Raw genomic sequence first — 19,113 nt, 5'->3', positions numbered from 1 at the left:
TCAGAGCGGGGGAAATCCCACACACAATTTCTGGCAGAGCTGTTGTGTGCACAACCTGTGTAAGGGATCATGTACAGAAGGCCAAGACTTGCAGCTTCCCATGAGTTTTTCCAAAGAGGGGCATTTATGCTCTTGGAGACTCCCACCATGACTGCCTTTCTTGTACCACATTTTCCATTTACTTCTTACTGTGGTCGCAAAAAAAAAAAAATCACCTTCATCTTTCCTTTGTGCTGTGACAGGAAGGAGTGAAAGGGAAAGGCGACAGACAAACCCCAGCAAAGAAAGCTCCTGGGAGGGAAGTTACTGTGGAGGTCCAGCCTCAAACACTACAGCACCTCTGTGAAAACAGAGGGGAAGACTATGGACAGTCACAAGGTTGTATCACAAGGTGGAATCCAGGAGAGCACAGGAGCTGGAAGAGCAGCTGGAACATCCAGGAGAGCTCGGGAACATCCAGGAGAGCCTGGGAACTGGAAGAGCAGCTGGAACATCCAGGAGAGCTCAGGAACTGGAAGAGCAGCTGGAACATCTGGGAGAGCTCAGGAACATCCAGGAGAGCCTGGGAACTGGAAGAGCAGCTGGAACATCCAGGAGAGCTCAGGAACATCCAGGAGAGCTCAGGAACATCCAGGAGAGCTCAGGAACTGGAAGAGCAGCTGGAACATCTGGGAGAGCTCAGGAACATCCAGGAGAGCCTGGGAACTGGAAGAGCAGCTGGAGCATTGCCGTGGCCATGCCCACACTGAAGGAGCTCAGGCAGGCACCACTCCTGCCCGCCTGCAGCCACGCCACACAGCCAGTGACAGGAGCACTGCACTGCCCACCCACACTGCGGACACACACCTCTGCCCCAGGCTCCCAGGAGGCAGGAATGACAGCTCTGCTCCCCAGGGAAGGCTGCTGGCACTACTGGAGCAGCTCCACACCCCTCACGCAGCAGCAGAGGAGTCGCTCTGAGAGCCTGAAGCCCTCCAAGCGCCTGTGCCTGAACACACCAATGCAGGGAGCTGAAAAGGAACAAAGGAGCATCTTCCCAGGAGCCGTGTCACAGCTGCAGAGGTGCTGGCTTGCAGGAAGACAAAGGGAAGCGTGCCCTTTTCCATGCTGTATGAGCTCAGGAGGAAGGCTGATGGCTGAAGCACAATCCCTGCTCAGAACCAGGTTCCTGCAAGCACAGACAACACTCAGCCCTGCTTCTCGTCCCCTGCCTTGGACCTCTCCTGAGGCTTCATTTCGGACACCAGGGACACACCTGCCAGTTCCAGCATTCCCCTCCATGGAATTCGAGCACAAGGTACACAAACCACTGACTGAGAAGCTCAGTGATTGTCACCTGACCCCAGTCGTTCCAGCCAGCTGAAGGGACATGAGACATGCCACAGGGCACAGCTTTCCCACTTTCATCCTGCAGGTAGCATCCCTAACACCCAGAAAGGGACTCGGTGGCCCTGTGCAGGAGGATTTGTGGCCTCAGGGCTCCCCACTCCTTGCCTGGCCCCGGGGCGTGTTGCATTAGCTCTCCTCAGAGCTGAGAGCCGATTACAGGCAATTCTCCCGAGAAAGGAACTCTCCCAGCAGACCAGCTGCTCAAATTGCCACATCAATCTTGCTCACCACCCCTAAGAGAAGCTTATCCAGGAGAGAAAGGAAAATAGGGCTTAGCATAAGCCACTCCAGCACAGAGCCAGACAGGCATTCCAACCAGACTGCGCTTTTACACCTGGAACAGCTCAATTGCATCCCGGGAACCATGAGCCCACTTTTGTGAGCTGGGAGGGGATGTGTTTGGATGAGGCTGGCTGAGCTGAGGGCATTGCAGGTGGGCAGAGCCCGGGCATGGCTGGCCCCAGGCTCTGCCAGGGCACGGCACAGCTGCGGTTCCTCCCGAAAGGAACGGCCCTGCAGGCAGCTAATGGCACACAAGGTCTCCTCTGCAAAGGAGGACGACCTGAACACTGCCTGGGTGGCCACAAGCCACAGGGAAAGGAGAGGCTCTGATCAGACGCTGGTGGGTTTTTCCCCCAGCTCTGTCCCAGACGGCTGGGGAGGGCTGCTGCCAGCTCTGAGCAGGATGCACCCGAGTGCAGCTGAAAGGGGAAGGAATGCAGTCCATGTGCTTCCCACCAAGGCTGTACCAGGGAAGAGCCCACGCTCACAAACCCCTCCTCTTTCGTGAGCAGGTACTGAAAACTGCCTCTCTTCCAAGCTGAGATCAATAGCTTGTGACAGAAATGGGATTTTATTTTAATGAAAATTATAATAGCAACCAGCATGAGAAGCACTGCAGTCAGAAATGTCATCTTTCCATCACGTAAATATTCTGAATCACCTTTAAAAGCGGCTCAGAGTGTTTCAGAGCTGTCAGTGCCATCTGACACAGTAAATCTGCATGTTAAGCCTTAGCCTTGATTTCAATAGAAGCCATAAATGGCACCTTTGGACCCATGGCCTCACCTGGAGGGTGGGCTGAGGTCCCTGACAGGCTCTAGAACAAGCTGTGGCAGGAGCAGGAGCCCTTGGCTGGCGTGGGAAGAGCCAGGAGCACGTCACAAGAAGTAGCTATTGCATAGAGTGATCTGTCCAAGGAGTTCAATAACCCCAGGGAACAGTTCCCAGGAACAGCTGAGCACTGGTGAAGATTCAGAGGGACATTAGCTGAAACTGCTATTAAAGGATTCATGATAAGAAGAAATAGACTTTAAAATTGAAAGGACACAAAGGGGCGGGGAGAGCAGTCTACACAAAATGGAAACTACACAAAAGATTTATCAGCACAAGGTCCTGCCTTCAATTTCCAAAAGTTAATACAAACCCTAGTCACAGTAGGAAGTCCTTGGTGCATTCCTTAACCATCAGTCACACTCACTTGGACTACAGCAACATGGAACAGCCACTTGCAGAGGAGTCTCCCACCCCAGAGCCAGGCTGGTGACCAGCTCCCCGCCTCGGCGAGGTCCCCAGGTGACCCTCCCTGCCCAGGTATCAGACCCTGCACCTGCTGTGTCAGAGGCAACTGTCCACGTCAGCAATTAATGCACTCCTTACGCTGCTTCGCTTTCAACCCCAAAACCCTACACGGCACCACTTGCACCCTGGTTTTTAAAGAAGGGATTCCAAACCTGTCCTCAGCAGACGCCTTTGCACAGCGCGTCCCACACGACAAACCTCTGCCACCCTCGCCAGGCTGGCACAGCTCCTGGCAGTGACCTGCCCTCCTTACTTCCCCTAACACCCGGCCCAGCCAGCTGCCAGACTATGGTCTGGACGTTCCTGGGAGTTGTGCAACCCACTCCCACCCGAGGCAGCAGGTGGCTGAAAGGGAAGCGCCACAATCGCCAGCGCTTCTCTGCTCAGGTACTTTCTAATCACAAAGGTACGGGACTGGATGTGAGCAGCCCACGGCCAAAGCTGGGGGAAAGAACGAAAGGAATGAGGGAAGGGGAGCGGTGGGGAGCTCAGCCCCAAGCCACGGGCTGGAGGGCGAAGCAGGATGAGTGCTGCAGCAGAAGAGGAGGGACAGATGGATCGGGCCGCCCCGCGCTGCCATCAGACACGGCTCTGAGACACACAGCCCGGGGAACTGGGAGCAGAAACCCAATCTGTTATGGTGTACAGCCGTGTGCCTTACGAGGCCATTACCATGGAATCCGGGCGCTTCGCATTCCGCTGCAAACGAACACGTCTAATAAAGTGAGTCACTCCATGCAAGGCTTAAAAATAGCAAACTTCTAATCACCTCCACTACGGTTTGCATAACTTGCCATTGGCGCAGGAGCACTGTCTAATTCCTTCCTTCCCAAAGCTCCTCAGGTAAGTTTGGGACGATGAGAGGGTGATGTGCCTGAGCTGAGCCGAGTCCTGCCCTGCTCCTGCCTCTCCAAACAGCTGCAGTCCCGCCCTCAGCTCCCTGCAATCCAGCTCTCATCCCTCTCGCAGGACTGCCCTAAGGTGGGCACGGTGACAGCAGCAGCGAGGCCAGGGCTCAGCTCTGTCTGGGGGTTTCTTTCAGCCTCTAAAGCCGTACTGCTCTGTTACCGGCAGTTTCAGGGTGTGTCAATGCAGGAAGTGGCCAGCTAACAAGAAAAAGGGGATGTAACCAGAAAATCTGCACCCTCTTAAGCAGGTCATCTAGCAGGCTGTCTCTGGTGTGCCTTTGAGAAGCCGGGAGTGGTTAATGTGACACGGGATGTCAGGCTGGAGTAACTGAAGTAGCTGGAAAGGAACTGAATGAAGCTTAACCCAACCCGAGCTGGAGATGCTTCCCCTGCAAGGCAGATCTCTGGTGAGGAACACACCCCAAGGAAGGGTTCCAGAGGGTCCCACCACGGCTGACACAGCACGGACACAGCACGGACACAGCACGGACACATCCACCCTCCAGAGCCTCCCCTGGAGCCTCCCTGGCCACTCTGGGCTCTCAAACACAAGGTAGGGCATTGCAGCTAAAGTCATTATCCAAGACCACCACAGGAACACAACCTGCGATATCCAGACAGCTCACAGGGTCACCTCACAGCTGCCTAACGCCCTGCACACAGAACTTAAACTCCCAATCCCCCCAGGCCACCTGTGCTGGTAAGTGGAAGCCAAGCAGCACTTCATACGGGAAAAGTCCTTCCCACGCTCCAGTACAGGCAACCAGCTCGGCTCTCATGCCCAAAAGTGGCTGCAGCACTTGTCAGGCACAAAAATAGAGGAGAAACAAAGCAGAAAATAGGTATCCTATCCTCATTCCTCCTCTTGGGCCTACTGCTTCCAACTACTTCATCTGCCTTCTGCACTCAGACACCAAGATATTCCCACCCAGCTTTAGATGACAGAACAACTGCTGTGAACTCTGTCCCACAAGGAACAAACTTTTTTAGCTCCTCTTTCGAGTGTCCAGTGTTTCGATTTTAGCCTAACCACTTCTTTTTCTTCTGCTTCATTACCCTCCCACTTTACAGATGATGAGGGGAAAAGGCCTCTGTGTAAATCCCTCTTGAAATTTCAATAGCAATAGTCTTGCCACAGACAGCAGCATGTTTCTGGGAATGAGGCAACACTGCAGACAGGGAGGCTGCAATCCCAAGAACTGTATCTAAGGCTCAACAGGAATACAAAGAAACTCCAATGTCAATAGGCATTTTGAGCTTTCCCAGCATACAAGCATCACATTATATTTACCAAGTTCTAGATGAAAGCATTTCAATTCCCTCCTGTCCTACTGGAAGGAGTGGGAAGCCTGGTCTCCAGCCCGATCACTGACTAATGTGTGCAGGATGAGTTCCACACTTTTGTGTTCTTGTGCCGATGTTTTTTTAACTTAAACTTCTCAAATAGTCACTCTTGCTTTCACTGTTGGTGGGGGTTCATATCAGCCATCAACCACACACACAATACAGTGACTGTAAGCCAATTACTGCCACTAGAAAGAAATGCTCTTGTCAGATATGGTTAATTTATAGCTGTTTCACAGTTTTTTTTATATTCTTCACTCCCCTCATTTTTAATGCGGATATTTGAATAGACAGTCTGCCAGTTCAACTTGATCCCAAAGCTGGCACTTCATCCATGCTCTTCCTTCCACTCCCTAGCCAGAGACTGAAGGAGCAGGGGTTAGAAAACAAGGTGCTTTGCTTTTTACAAGACTGGACATATACCTGCACACACAAACAGGAACCTGCTCAAAAAATAGCTACAAACTAGGTGAATACTTAGGTGTGGCAAGGAAGTAGCCTAGTTTTATATCCTGGGATACAGATTGAGACCTGATAGCACATGCAAATCTAATCCTGGAGGAGGGGCCTGCGTTCCGAGTCGCTCTGAAATCAGAATCAACGCTTCGTTTGAGAAGCTTTGCAAAGCAAATAAAAACAACCCAGTCCAAGACTTTGGACTCCATCCACAGAATCTGGCTGTGATTCGGGGTGAGTTCACCTGGAAACTCCTGGAGACAGAGCTACACGCTCCCTCAGGAACCTGGCTCAGAGAGAGCCATTTAGGATATGGAATGTTTCCAAAATCAATACTGTGATGTTGTGGAAGAGGTCTGCTTACAAACTGCCTGTTCCTTACGTAACAAAAGCTGTTTCCTAAAGTGAAGCTTTTTGGAAGAAACAGGCTGCATCTACATTACCAGAGCTAATTAGTGGAGCCCTAGAGCACAACAGCTGCAAAGAGCTCTGTGGTCTCTGCCCCGCAGTGTTTACCCCAGGGGGCTCCAGTCTGAGCCACAAGCACCCATGGAGCAGTGGAAGTGCAGGAATCCTTCCTTCCTTAAAGGGTCATCTTCCATGTCTGTTCCACTTGCTTCAGCTTTCTTTTTCCACCCTTCAATTTTTATTTCACAGAATCCCCAGAAACACTGAGGTTGGGAAAGCCCTCTAAGGTCATGGAGTCCCAGCTGTGCCCAGTCCCCAGCCCAGAGCCCTGAGTGCCACCTCCAGAATTCCTGGGACACCTCCAGGGATGGGCACTCCAAACCTCCCTGGGCAGTTCCAAGGCCTGAGCCCCCTTTCCATGGGGAAATTCCTGCTGCTGCCCACACTGAGCTCCCCTGGGCCAGCCTGAGGCCATTCCCTCTCCTCCTGTCCCTGTTCCCTGGCAGCAGAGCCCAGCGTGTTCCCATTTCCCAACTTGGCCATGGTGTCCCTTGCCCAGCGGGTCCCAGGAGGGTGGCAGGGACAGGGATCAGCACCCTGGTGCTCACATCCCGTGCTCCCAGCAGCTGCAGGAGCACACCCACCATGACACAGCTAATCCCTGCAAAAACCCAGGTGCCAACTACAACCAGGAGGCCAAGAACACACCGAGGCTCAGTTAATCTGCACAGCCAGGCTGGCAGAGCTCTGGTTGAGACTAAACCAGAGGGTACCCAGCCCATAAAGGCAAAATAACTCCCCAGGTCCCATCTGCCAGCACACAAACAAGCACCAGCACAAGGAAGATATTGCCTAACTGAGCTACTTGCAAATGCCAAGCCCTGTTTTGAAACCATCAGCTCCAAGTGAAGGTGGAAGTCACAACTACAAACTGACAGCAGAAAACCCACATTTCTTTCAAATGTTTGCTAAAGCTTGCAGAGACTTGTGTGGAGACAAAGCAGGCAGCAGCAAGGAACCTGTAGGAGCTGTCCTTTGGAAAACTGCTCTGCATGAATGGCCTCTGCACTGACCACATCCTGTTGGCTTCCGAAATTCCTGTCGGGGACAGCCAGCAGGTAGAAATGCATCTCTAGAGAAAATACTACATTATGCAGCAAGGCCTAGTTCACAACGCTGTCATTACTACTGTGGTCCTGTGCACACACATAATTAAGCAAACAAAGTGTAAATCCATATATATATACACAATCAAAGTAATGCTACTAATTAGATCCAAGGGGTGTGAATCATTTTTTATGCACACTTGTGCCTACTCAAAACTTCCATCCAACTTCAGACTAAGTAAACTGCTAATGCCTAACGATAAAATGAATAATATTCGGGTTATTGCTATTGAAGGGGCAATACTGGACTTTGCTTTACATATTAACACAGAAAGATCCTGAACTATCAGACCAAGTCTTTACTGGCTAATCAGTCACTGCTCATCACTGAAAATTCCTGAGGAACTGCAACCATGAATAAGTGAGGAAAAGAAAAGGGTGGAAAGGAGCAGGGAAGAGAAGAAAAAGCAACTCCCTTGGAGGGGAGGAGAGGCCCTGCTTCCCAGCAGCAGGTGAAAGGAGCTGCTCGCAGCACACCTGTACTACCTGTTCACAGTAACAGGAGAAGCCAAGGAGGGAGTAAATCTGGCTGCTTCTGAACCCAGGCTCTCCACACACACATTTACACCTTTTCCTGCAGAATCAGGCTTACAAACATTTACTGCCTGCTTAACAGAGGTAAGAACTCTGAGAAGTTTAGGACACCAAGCAATGGTCCCACGAGTACCGTCAGCGGAAGTAATAACTTACTTTCATTTTACAAAGTTCAGTGTATCTACAGCTGTGCTATTTTTACCAAGAATGCAGGGTTTTTATTTTTTATAATGGGAGATATTACTTCTGTCAGCTCCATCCAAGAAAAAATATATAGAAGCTCTGCAACCTCCTTATTTATTACATATGGATACCCACAGGCACACAGCAGCTGTCTGGAACAGGGAGACACTGAGGCTGGACCTCTCGTTGTGGGACATTCTCAGAGAGCACAGGGATGACCCACACTCAGGACAGCTGCCAGGTGCTCTGCACCACTTCTGTAAAACTGCCACACTCCCTTTTTTTTTTTTTTTTTTTTTTTTTTGGTATTTTATTTTTTCCCATCCAAAAGCATAAATAGAACAGGGGGAGGAGGCTGAGAGCACTTTGGCTGAAAGCTGCTGTGTAGGATCATAGAATTGTGGAATGGTTTTGGTTGGAAGGGATTTAAAGCCCATCTCATCCCAGCCCTGCCATGGCAGGGACACCTCCCACTGTCCCAGGCTGCTCCAGCCCCAGTGTCCAGCCTGGCCTTGGGCACTGCCAGGGATCCAGGGGCAGCCACAGCTGCTCTGGGCACCTGTGCCAGGGCCTGCCCATCCTCCCGGCCAGGAATTCCTTCCCGATATCCCATCTACCCATGCTGTTCTTGAGCCTTACACATGGAATGATGAAATCCCAGAACGGTTCGGGTGGGAAGAGACCTTAAAGATGCTCCGGTCCCAGCCCTGCCACGGCAGGGACACCTCCCGCTGTCCCAGGCTGCCCCAAGCCCCAGTGTCCAGCCTGGCCTGGGACACTGCCAGGGATGCCACAGCTTCTCCGGGGCGACGGGGCAGGATGCGGAGGGGAGGCAGGCAGGATGCGGTGGATACGCGTTCATAATAAAACGCAACTGCGGTGTTCACCGCGCGGCTCCACCCGCGTGTCCGGGCCGGCCCCGCTCCCTGCAGCCCGCCCGCCGCGGCTCCGAACCCCGCTCCGCCAGAAACCCCAAAGGCACTTACTGCAGGAGCCCCGGGAGCCCGCGTCCCTCTGCGGGCTGCTCGCCGGCCGCCGGGAGGAGAAGAGGGGAGGGCGGCTCTCTCCCCCGCCCGCCCTCCGCCTGCAGCAGCCAGCCAGGCTCCCCCGAGCTCCGCCTCAACACCGCCGGCGCCTCCCCGCCCCGCCGTCCGCCCCGGGGCCGCGGCCGCCCCGCCGAAGGCCGCGGGAGCGCCGGCGGTGCGGCCTGGGCCCGCGGGGAGGGGCCCGCTGCGGCCTCCTCATCCCCGGGCTTGCGTGATGGGGGTCGCCGCCCATGGCGGCCCCTCCCCGGGGCTGCGCCGCTGGCGGTACCGGAGGCGGTACCGGAGGCCTCCGGCCCACGCGTGGGGGCCCGGCTGCGCCGCCCGCGCAGCTGATCGTGGTCTTCAGCTGTCTGGGTGTCGTTTCAAGTCAGCGAACAACTGCAAGGGTTGGATTTCATGAGTTCTGCAAAGTCAGTGATATTCAGTCACTGGTGATGGGAGCAGTGTTTATCCCAGGAACATTAGTGCTCTTAAAAGGGGCTAAGACCTCGAGGGGCAGCTGGAATTAGTACATACTCCGGCTTAGAAGCTGTCAACTGAAGAGAAAGATTTGAAAATGAAAGGGAAAAGACCAGAAAATGATTCATTGTTTTCTAAGGATATGGTTTTAGGGTGTGTGTTTTTTGGAGCACGTGAGAACAGAAGAAGAATAATTGGTATTAAAAAAATAAAAAAAAAGGTTTTTAAATGCAGTTTGTGGCGAGTAATTTCAGCATGATCCAACACACACAAGTTCTGGATGTGAATTCCTACCCCATATATGTGTTCCAACGTGGCACTAGATGTTTCATCCGTCTCTGACAAATACTTGTTAGAGCTAGGAGAATCCCCTGTCCTCCCACCCCTCAAAGTGGTTGTCTACCCAGGTGTAGCTGCACTGTCCATGTTAATATATGACAAATCTAAATTGATACAGGGCAGTTTATGAGTGCAAAATATATCTATAGGCGGTTCCCAAGTGAAAATTTTCTGCACCCCAGCACTGCTGTGTCTCACAACTTTTTCCTACCTGCAAAATCTTGAAGGGGGTAGAAAATGAGAGCGTTGTACTACTCTCCTCATAAAGGGAAAGTGAAAACTTTGTAAGGATCACATTTCCCAAGCAATCTCACTTTCCAGGAGAGGCTCTCCCCACTGTCACAGTGCAGCTACCAATAAACAGGGATGGGTGTTCTCTCCCCTGCTTGAGGCTTCTGCTCAACTCCTCCAGTCTTTTTATCTTAGTTACTGATTGTTTAAGATTGGGCTTCTTAAGTTTGAAGAGTGAAAGTTTTACAAGGTTAAGTAAAAAAATGGGATGCCTGAAAGTATTGCAAAATTCATCCCTCTCAAGTCTGATTTTTATTTAATGCCTGGATGAAAATGTTACCTCCAGAGTAAGTCTCCGTGCGTGTGGCTTGGTCCCCGGGACACCTGCCAAGACAGGAATTTCAGATGCCCGAAATCATGTGCTCAGCAGGTGTAAATTGTGTGCAGGGAGAGTTCACCTTTTGTCCTCAACCCCAGAGGCAGTTTCTCTTCATTAGCAAGGCAAGATGGGGAAAAAGATCATCATCGTTTCCTGACTGCATGCCAGAGTTATGTATCATAAGAAGAAAATCTGTTCATACGTTCACAAATATGTTTTCTGCTAGTCTGTCTTCAGGAAAAAACGTCTTTGTGAGGAGCAAAGGGTGGTGACAGCCGCAGGAGAGCTGAGACAAAGGGACAGAAACAGACGCAGGGTTTCTCTGCTGGGATTTTTCCAGCAGGATCCCCGGCAGGTCCTGCCGCTGGAAAATGCAGGTGCTGGCTGTGGTGAGGCGTGTCCCACCTCGGGCTGTGGTGTCGGGTGTCCCTGCAGGTGCAGCCCTGGGCTTTCCCTGGAGCAGGACGTGCCGCTGCTCTCCAGGGGCTGATTTCCCTACACTGCAGCAGATAAATCCAGCCGCCGTGTCCGTGTGTCTGAGGGGGAGAAAGGGGCTGGTTTTTCTGTTGTGTTAGCGCTGTAGTTATGTCTGATTGACTGCTGTCCCATCGAGATCCCGCGCCAGGGCTGAGCCGCAGAAACAAATGCAGAAATTGCAGTTTTAAAAGAATAAGGTCGCGGGTCGCGTTATTTGCAGCAGGACGAACACCGTAATTAATTGGCCTCTCCCTGCAGTGGCAGCACAGGAGGGAATGGGAGGAAGGGATGTGGAGCATCCCTGGTTTTGTGGGGCAAATGGCCGAGCTAGGTCTGACGGACAACATGAATTCCGTTGGTAAAGAAAAGGAGGGCAAGGATCTTCTAGAAAGCAAGACTGCTTGGGCTAGTCAAGAGTAGTTATTTTCTCTTTGAATGTTTAGGGAGCTTTGTTGTGGGAGGAAATATGAAAAAAAAAAAAAGCCCTATTAAATTTATTTTCTGTACATGTGCTGGAGTGAGAGATTGTATTCAGCAAAAGCAAGGCAAAAGGCTCTTCAGAATTTGTGCTGTATTATTTTTTTCTGTCAGACAATGACAGATGAAAACAGCCCTGGTGACTGCACATGTCTGCTGTTTATCCAGGTATTTTCTCCATTGAATTGATTAGGAAAAGCTTAGAAAGCCTCTTCAAAGACATCTCCAGTGACTTTTTAAAACTCCCAGCCTGGTATCCTGTAATGAATAAATCCAGGATTTGAATCTCCTGTTTGCTTCCAGTGCCCATTTCCCTGGCATTGCCCGCCTGATGGCTTTTGGGACACTTCAGGCAGGATCTGGGATGAACAGTTTCAGGGTGTGCATGCATTTATAAGGAACGTGCAGATTGCCAGCAGCATCATCAATAATGTGCCGGGAGAAGTTATTTTAAATAACCACATGTATCATTGTCAATTTGGTTTCAGTGACCTTTTGTGATCCAGAACTATTCCATTGAAGAAGAAAGGGTATTGGAAAATCCCTGAGAGGCTGGCATCTGGAACAATCAGCATTCCTGGATGGGAGTGGCTCCTCTCCGTGTCCGAAGGCCGTGGCAGGGATATCTCACCCCATTTTCCCTCAGCACCATTTTGACCACGCCAGCCGTCCTGTACTTTCCCCGGAATTTCAGACTATGCTTTTTCACCTACTGAAATATTCCTCCCTGCAGATTTAAATAATTAATTGGGACGTGCCTAGTGGCTCTTGAGCTAAACTTCAGAGAGGCAGCAGATATGTGTGACCAAGTGACCTTTTGCTGTCCTGCTCGTCCCCGCGCGCTCGCTGTGCTCAAAGGGACGCTGTCAAAATTGCTAGGCCTTAAAACTTTAACCCGCACTGACAAGTTGTTCTACATTATAAGTCTTCCCTAAAAGATTACCACGATTGTTTTGTTTGTTTTGTTCCAACCATCTTTGCTGAGGGCTCCACAGTGCGGATTCATTTGTCCTTTTGGGTAGGTGGATATTTTTAAATGCCCGGCTTGTTCCGTGACCTGTTAAAATCGAGTTGATGTGCGTGTGCTCCACTCAGCGGAGAACTTGCCGGGGATGGAGCAATTTCTCTGCACTCTGGAAGAGGAGACAGGAACGTGCTTGGGAAGCCTTTATGGAGAGGCTTTGAGAAGCCATTTTGAAAGGCCTCTGGTTGTCTTCAGTGCTTTGGAAGGCTTGACTGGGCTTGCCTGGTGATACAAAGTGGTGAGCGTGTGTTAGTGAGACACCAGCTGGTTCTTGCACAGAGGTCTGCTGTCTTTCATGGTGCTCTGATTCACCCACTGGGCTTTATTTCTAAGATCTCCATTTACAGAATCCCAGCATCCCTGAGGTTGGAAAAGGCCTCCAAGGCCATCGAGTCCCATCTGTGCCCGATGCCCACCCTGTCCCCAGCCCAGAGCCCTGAGTGCCAGGTTGTGGAATTCCTTGGACAGCTCCAGGGATGGGCACTCCAAACCTCCCTGGGCAGCCCCTGCCAAGGCCTGAGCACTCTTTTGTGAAGAAATTCTTCCTGAATTTCTAAAAATTTTCAACCTGCTGCCCACCCTGAGCTCCCCTGGCCCAGCCCGAGGCCGTTCCCTCTCCTCCTGTCCCTGTTCCCTGGGAGCAGAGCCCGACCCCCCCGGCTGTCCCCTCCTGGCAGGAGCTGTGCAGAGCCACAAGGTCCCCCCTGAGCCTCCTTTTCTCCAGGCTGAGCCCCTTCCCAGCTCCCTCAGCTGCTTCTCCAGGATGTACCTGGTTTAATGCAGCTCCACGTGAGCAGGTGGATCAGAGGCAGCCGTGCAGGTAAGCTGTGCTGTCACACTTCCCCATTTTCATGTGCCAGGACAAAGATCAATGCAACACCCATTTTATGTGGGGTGACTGCACAGTCCCTCCACGAGACATGGGAACACGTGTCCAAGGCAGCAGGCAGGAGGGAAGCAATGATACCCACTGCCACACCCCACGTAAGCCACACCTGCACTTTGAAGCTTGATTTGAGCAGATTTACCACTGCCTATCAACCCAACCTTGTTCCTGTCACAGTGCACCAGCTGAACTTGGGCAGAGAGGCTGTGGGTGGCCCTGAGCTGCAGCATCCTCCTCAGAGGGACACAGCAGAGTCAGCAGAAACACCTGAACCTCCTGGGCTCTGCTCTGTCAGGCCTCAGCCAGAAGCAGGGACACCTTCACTGTCCCAGGCTGATCCAAGCTCCAGTGTCCAACCTGGCCTTGGACACTGCCAGGATCCAGGGGCAGCCACAGCTTCTCTGGGCACCTGTGCCAGGCCCCCCCATCCTCCCAGGGAAGGATTTATTCCACATATCCGACCTAAATTTCCCCTCTGTCAGTGTGAAGCCATTCCCCGTTGCCCTCTCCCTGCAGCTCCTGGTGAAGAGTCCCTCTCTGGCTCTGCTCTCCACCCCTTCAGACACTGGAAGGGGCTGTGAGGTGTCCCCAGAGCCTTCTCCCCTCCAGGCTGAACAGGCCCAGCTTTCTCAGGCTCAGAGGGGAGCTCCAGTCCCCTTTCCAACTCTGTCACCTCCTCTGGGCTTGCTGCAACGGAGCTGTGTCCGTTGGGGCACACGGAACAGATCCATCGGCACTGCAGCTTGGCAGGAAACCTTCTCCCAGCCATTGTGACAGCTGAGACAAGCAACCCCTTGGAACTGCTTGTTTTGTGGGAGTAGGATTCTGGTTTCTACTCAGCTGAACTGATCCTCTGAGATTCTCGCCAGTTCTGAGGCTCTGGACCACCATTTCTAATGTTGCAGGTCTCAATTTCTGCCCCCTTCAGCACCCTCCTACTCCCAGTCAGTTCTGAGGGAAGCCAAGTGTGAGCCTGGGTCACACAGCTTGGGAACAGTTTCCCAGAGCATGTTCTGGGCTGACATTTGGGCCCCAGGGAGGCCTGGGAGTCACCAAACTCCTCCTGGTGACAGAATTCCCTGCAGGACGCCAGCCAACACTCCCAGATGTTCTGAGCAGATGCAAAGCAGTCTGAGGGACACGAGAAACTGTTCTCTGAGTTGTTAACCACGAGTGCGAGGACAGGTTCCGTTTCTGCTCTGGGAACGGGAGGTGCAGAGTCTGTCACTGCGGGGACCCTCTGTGCAATAATTCTCCAGGCCGTGGCACGAGCAGCACGTTCTGCTCTGCCTGCCCCACGGAGCAGAGGGGCACCTGGGGACAGGGTTCAGAGGTGGCCCTGCCAGCGCTGGGTGACCTCTTGGACCCGGTGATCTCACAGGGCTTTTCCAACCGCAGCCAGCCCACGGTTTTTGACTCCGTGACCCTCTCCAAGGACGTGCTGCTGGGTCCCGTGTGGCTGTGCACAGATGTCCCTGCCTGGCAGAGCCTCAGCTCACCACGAATGAGAGGAGGACAAAAGGAGGGAGAAGGCTCCGCGTGGCTGACTCCCAGACACAGCAAAACGGGGAATTGGGGGCTTCTCAGTATGAATAGCGTTTGCCTAAGTGCCTGGGGGGTTTTGGTCCTGGGCTTGTCTGAGAAAACAGTTTTGCTGGGCTGACTAATCCAACCGTAAGCCGCAGCCTCAGTAACAATTGTTACTTACAGTTTTTATTGTGTCGCCTTCTGCCAGCGGAAGCTGAGAAGGAAAGGGAGCTGTGCTGGGTTGTCACATTGTGGTGTTCGTGCACATGCACACACAGGACACTGGAACGTGGCCTGCAGTGCCACAGGTTGAACCAGAAAACACCTGCTTGCTTCTGACCCGTGCCAAGTGGGTGGCTGTGGCTGTTCCTCCTGCCCGGGCAGTGTTCCCCAGCACTTCCGTACGTAAATCTCAGTGCTCCCTTGACGTGAAGCACTCGTTGCAGCTTTTCCTTGGACTCTGGCTCACGTGTGGCTGTTTGTGGGAGCGTGTCCAAGGCAAACTGAGCGTCAGGAGTGCGCATCGTTTATTCTGGGGCACAGCGTGGCCATGTCACAGCACAGTCTAGGACTCACTGGTGACATCACCACACACAGGCATGGTGTGCTGAAATGTCATCACCTGGCAAGTCACAGAGACCATCCTGAGCATGCTCTGGTGACTCCTTTGTGGATCAACTGAGCCTCTGAGGCCTCAACTGCTGGCGTCCCCTGGCAAAGCCCTTCCAGGATGGAAAAGGAACAAAAATACACATTTGTGACCTGATCCAAAAGGTTTTAAATGTAAAGAATGATCATAGCACCATTTAGGTTGGAGAAGACCTTTAAGATCGACTCCAACCATAGTGCTAAGGGTGAAGAATCTTGGAAACCTTCACCTGTAATCTCCTGAGGTTCTTCCATTAAATCACTCCTTGCTTATTAGTTTATCCCTGATACAAACAGAATGCTTAGAAACGTAAGAAGTTTTCAAAGAATATGCTGAGAGAAAAAAAAAAAGTTTTTAAAATTATTACAGAAATAATGATGACTGACATCTTGCATCTGTGAGAGATGAACAAGACCAAAACCAGCAGTCAGGCCAGACTCTGTGGGGTGTATGATGGGTGCATTATACGCTTTCCCAGGGGTTTTTAATCCTTTAGAGGAAAGATCTGTAACGGGTAGTGCTGACTTTTAAAAAACTTTTCTCCCCTGGAAATGAGGGCTGCAAAGCGCTGCGTGAGCACGTGGGGCTGAGAGGGAGAACGAAGCAGGTGGGTGCGGTGCCATCGGTGCCATTGGTGCCATTGGTGCCATCGGTACCAGCGGTACCATCAGTACCATCAGTGCCATCGGTGCCATCGGTGCCATTTGTGCCATTGGTGCCATCGGTGCCAGCGGTACTGGCAGTGCCATTGGTGCCATTGGTGCCATCAGTACCAGCAGTACCAGCAGTGCCATTGGTGCCATCGGTGACATCGGTACCAGCAGTACCAGCAGTGCCATAGGTGCCATCGGTGCCAGCGGTACCATCGTGCCATTGGTGCCAGCGGTGCCATCAGTACCATCAGTACCATCGATGCCATCAGTACCATCGGTGCCATTGGTACCAGCAGTGCCATGGTGCCACCGGTATCATCGATGCCATCAGTACCATCAGTACCATTGGTACCATCGATGCCATCAGTACCATCAGTACCAGCGGTGCCATCAGTACCATCGGTACCAGCGGTACCAGCAGTACCATCGATGCCATCGGTACCATCGGTGCCATTGGTACCAGCGATACCATCGGTACCATCGGTGCCATCAGTACCATCGGTACCATCGGTACCAGTGGTGCCATTGGTGCCATTGGTGCCACCGGTACCATTGATGCCATCAGTACCATTGGTACCATCGATCCCATCAGTACCATCGATGCCATCAGTACCATCGGTGCCATCAGTACCATCGGTACCTGCGGTGCCATCAGTACCATTGGTACCATCGATCCCATCAGTACCATCGGTGCCATCAGTACCAGTGGTACCATCAGTGCCATCGGTACCATCGGTGCCATCAGTACCATCGGTACCATCAGTACCAGCGGTGCCATTGGTGCCACCGGTACCATCGATGCCATCAGTGCCATCAGTACCATCGGTACCACCGGTACCAGCGGTGCGATTGGTGCGTCGGTTCAGCCAGGGGCGGGGGGAACCTATCGAGCGTGCATTGGTGGTTCAGTGGTAGAATTCTCGCCTGCCACGCGGGAGGCCCGGGTTCGATTCCCGGCCAATGCAGTTCCTTTTTGCCGGCGGAGGAGCCGCCGCGTTTTGTGGCCGCAGCGCTTTGATTTTCCCCGCGGGGCTCCCGGGCGGGAGGAAGCGGCACCGGAACGGCCGGGCCGGGCCGTGCCGTGCCGGCGACGCGGTGCCGGCTCGGCCCGGCGGAACCAGCGGCCGCACGGGGAGACGGGAGAAAAAAAAAAAAAAAAGAAATTTAAAAGGAAAAAAAGAATCGCCTGGAGATGCCGGGGATTGAACCCGGGACCTCACACATGCGAAGCGCGCGCTCTACCACTGAGCTACATCCCCGGCTGCGAAGGCCTCGCGCCGGGCGCCCCCAAATGGAGGGTGGGCCGCGGCCTGTGCCGCAGCCCGGCCCGGCCCGGCCCCACACAACTCCCTCTGCCGGCACCGCGCTCGCCCCGCACCGGGACACGGCCACGGAACGGGACACGGCCACGGAGCGGGACACGGCCACGGAGCCCCGGCAGCGGGACACGGAGCCCCGCGGGCGGCACCGGCCCGTCCGTGCGCGGGGAGCCGCAGCAGGGCCTCGCGGCCTGGGGCAGCCCGCGGTGCCGGTCCCCCCGGGTCCCCGCGGGGACAGGACCCGGCGGGCTGGGAGCCCCGCTGCTGACGGAGAGGAACCCAAACCCGTGAGGAGACGCAGCAAAAGCAGCCCCGTCCGCTGGCTTCACAGGAGTGCCCGTTGCCAGGGGCCGAGCACCGTGGCCTCGGCAGCGCCGGCTGCCCGCGGTGTGCAGCGGGCTGCCCACAGCGTCACAGGCCGCGAACGGTTTACATCCCTAAATGCCACCCGGTGCCACCCTGCCACGGCACGGACACCTACCACTGCCCCAGTGCTCCAGCCGCGGTGCCAGCCTGGCATGGGCACTGCCAGGGATCCAGGGCAGCCACAGCTGCTCTGGGCACCTGTGCCAGGGCCTCACACCCTGCCAGGGAAGAATACTGGATACCGTATTTAATTTATTCTCCCACCGATCCCACAGGGCCCTTCCCCACCCAGCCGTCCCCATTTTGACATCCATAACCTTGGCCACTCAGGCTTTTCCATCCTGTCAGAAAACAGCACCTGCAGCTTGACTTTCTTCCAGCCAGATTTTAGGAAGCTGCTTTCTGGGAGTAACTGGATCTGGATTTCCCAATCAACACCCAAACTCTGGTTTGTGTGTAACGTAAGGTGCAGAGTGGCCATGGCTCCTCACCAGGCTGAGCCAAGGGTGCTAATACCAACCTTGCAATAAAAACACAAAGCAATTTAAAGCTTTCTCTTCAGTTTTTTCCTCGTTTTGTTTACTTTCCTGTGGAGTTCAGAATAGCCAAAAGTGAACAATACAGCTATTACTGTGCTGTTATGGATTTGTCAGCTGTGATGGACAGCCACCCGGTTGTGAAACTTCCCCTCTGGGAGGTGGATGGAGGCAGAGCACATTCTGCCTGCTGAGAAAGAGCAGCTCCACATCCGAAGCCTATCAGCAAGTATTTAATTACTGTCCCCGTGGCAGCAACACAAGTGCTGCCGATATTGAAGTGAAACAAGGCTCCTCGTCCAGCCTGGTCTGAATATGCTCTAGACCTCATCACCTCCCAAACACAGGATACGGTGAATTGTTCAGGCAAGGCTCAGCACGAGGATGCCACGGGAGAAAATAAGCTGCCTTGAAGTGACCGTAGAGGAAAATAGGATGCAGGTGACCATAGAGGGAAATAGGACGCCCGTGGATGGATGTGCATTACGGGGTGGAAGCCCCAGCCCTGCCAGAGCTGCGTGCTCACAAACAGCAGGGAGCAGGATGGGGCCCTGTCCTGCTCACATCCCTGACCCTTCCCACCACAGCACATCCCTGGTCCTTCCCAGCACGGCCCAGCTGGCCCGAGCCAGCCCCTGCTTCCAGGAAACACTTTGTCATCTTGTTTCAATGCGGCTGGATGCCGGCACAAGCTCCGCATTCAGCTGCCTCCAAGGACTACATTCACCTCTTTGTGTTTGGGTTTCTGTGCTGACATCAGGGAAAAACAATGTCAC

The 19,113-nt window shown here is 53.3% G+C and overlaps 1 protein-coding gene, 1 long non-coding RNA gene and 2 other non-coding genes across 5 annotated transcripts in view; 1 reads left to right on the top strand and 3 right to left on the bottom strand.

Moving 5' to 3' along the window:
- GPD2 (glycerol-3-phosphate dehydrogenase 2) overlaps positions 1-9,179 on the bottom strand; it is a 53,666-nt gene extending 44,487 nt beyond the window's left edge. Inside the window, exon 1 of one of the 2 annotated variants that reach the window (XM_053947290.1) lies at positions 8,956-9,179. The gene's annotated coding sequence lies outside the window, so the exon portion shown is untranslated. The remainder of the gene's footprint in view (positions 1-8,955) is intronic. The other variant, XM_053947291.1, reaches the window with a different exon arrangement.
- Positions 9,180-12,316: 3,137 nt separating this feature from the next.
- Positions 12,317-14,017, bottom strand: LOC128790507 (uncharacterized). Its single transcript, XR_008431776.1, has 2 exons — positions 13,750-14,017; positions 12,317-12,623 (listed from the first exon to the last, which is right to left on the bottom strand). It is a non-coding gene; the product is annotated as an uncharacterized LOC128790507 (long non-coding RNA).
- Positions 14,018-17,010: 2,993 nt separating this feature from the next.
- On the top strand, positions 17,011-17,081 carry TRNAG-GCC (transfer RNA glycine (anticodon GCC)). Its single transcript has one exon. It is a non-coding gene; the product is annotated as a tRNA-Gly (tRNA).
- A 222-nt stretch (positions 17,082-17,303) lies between these two features.
- TRNAA-CGC (transfer RNA alanine (anticodon CGC)) lies at positions 17,304-17,375 on the bottom strand. Its single transcript has one exon. It is a non-coding gene; the product is annotated as a tRNA-Ala (tRNA).
- Positions 17,376-19,113: the final 1,738 nt, after the last annotated feature.

The sequence above is a fragment of the Vidua chalybeata genome, chromosome 7 (genome assembly GCF_026979565.1).
Source record: "Vidua chalybeata isolate OUT-0048 chromosome 7, bVidCha1 merged haplotype, whole genome shotgun sequence".
NCBI classification, from domain to species: Eukaryota; Metazoa; Chordata; class Aves; order Passeriformes; family Viduidae; genus Vidua; species Vidua chalybeata.
Note: the sequence above shows the minus strand (reverse complement) of the source record. Positions and strands in the feature narration are given on the sequence as shown.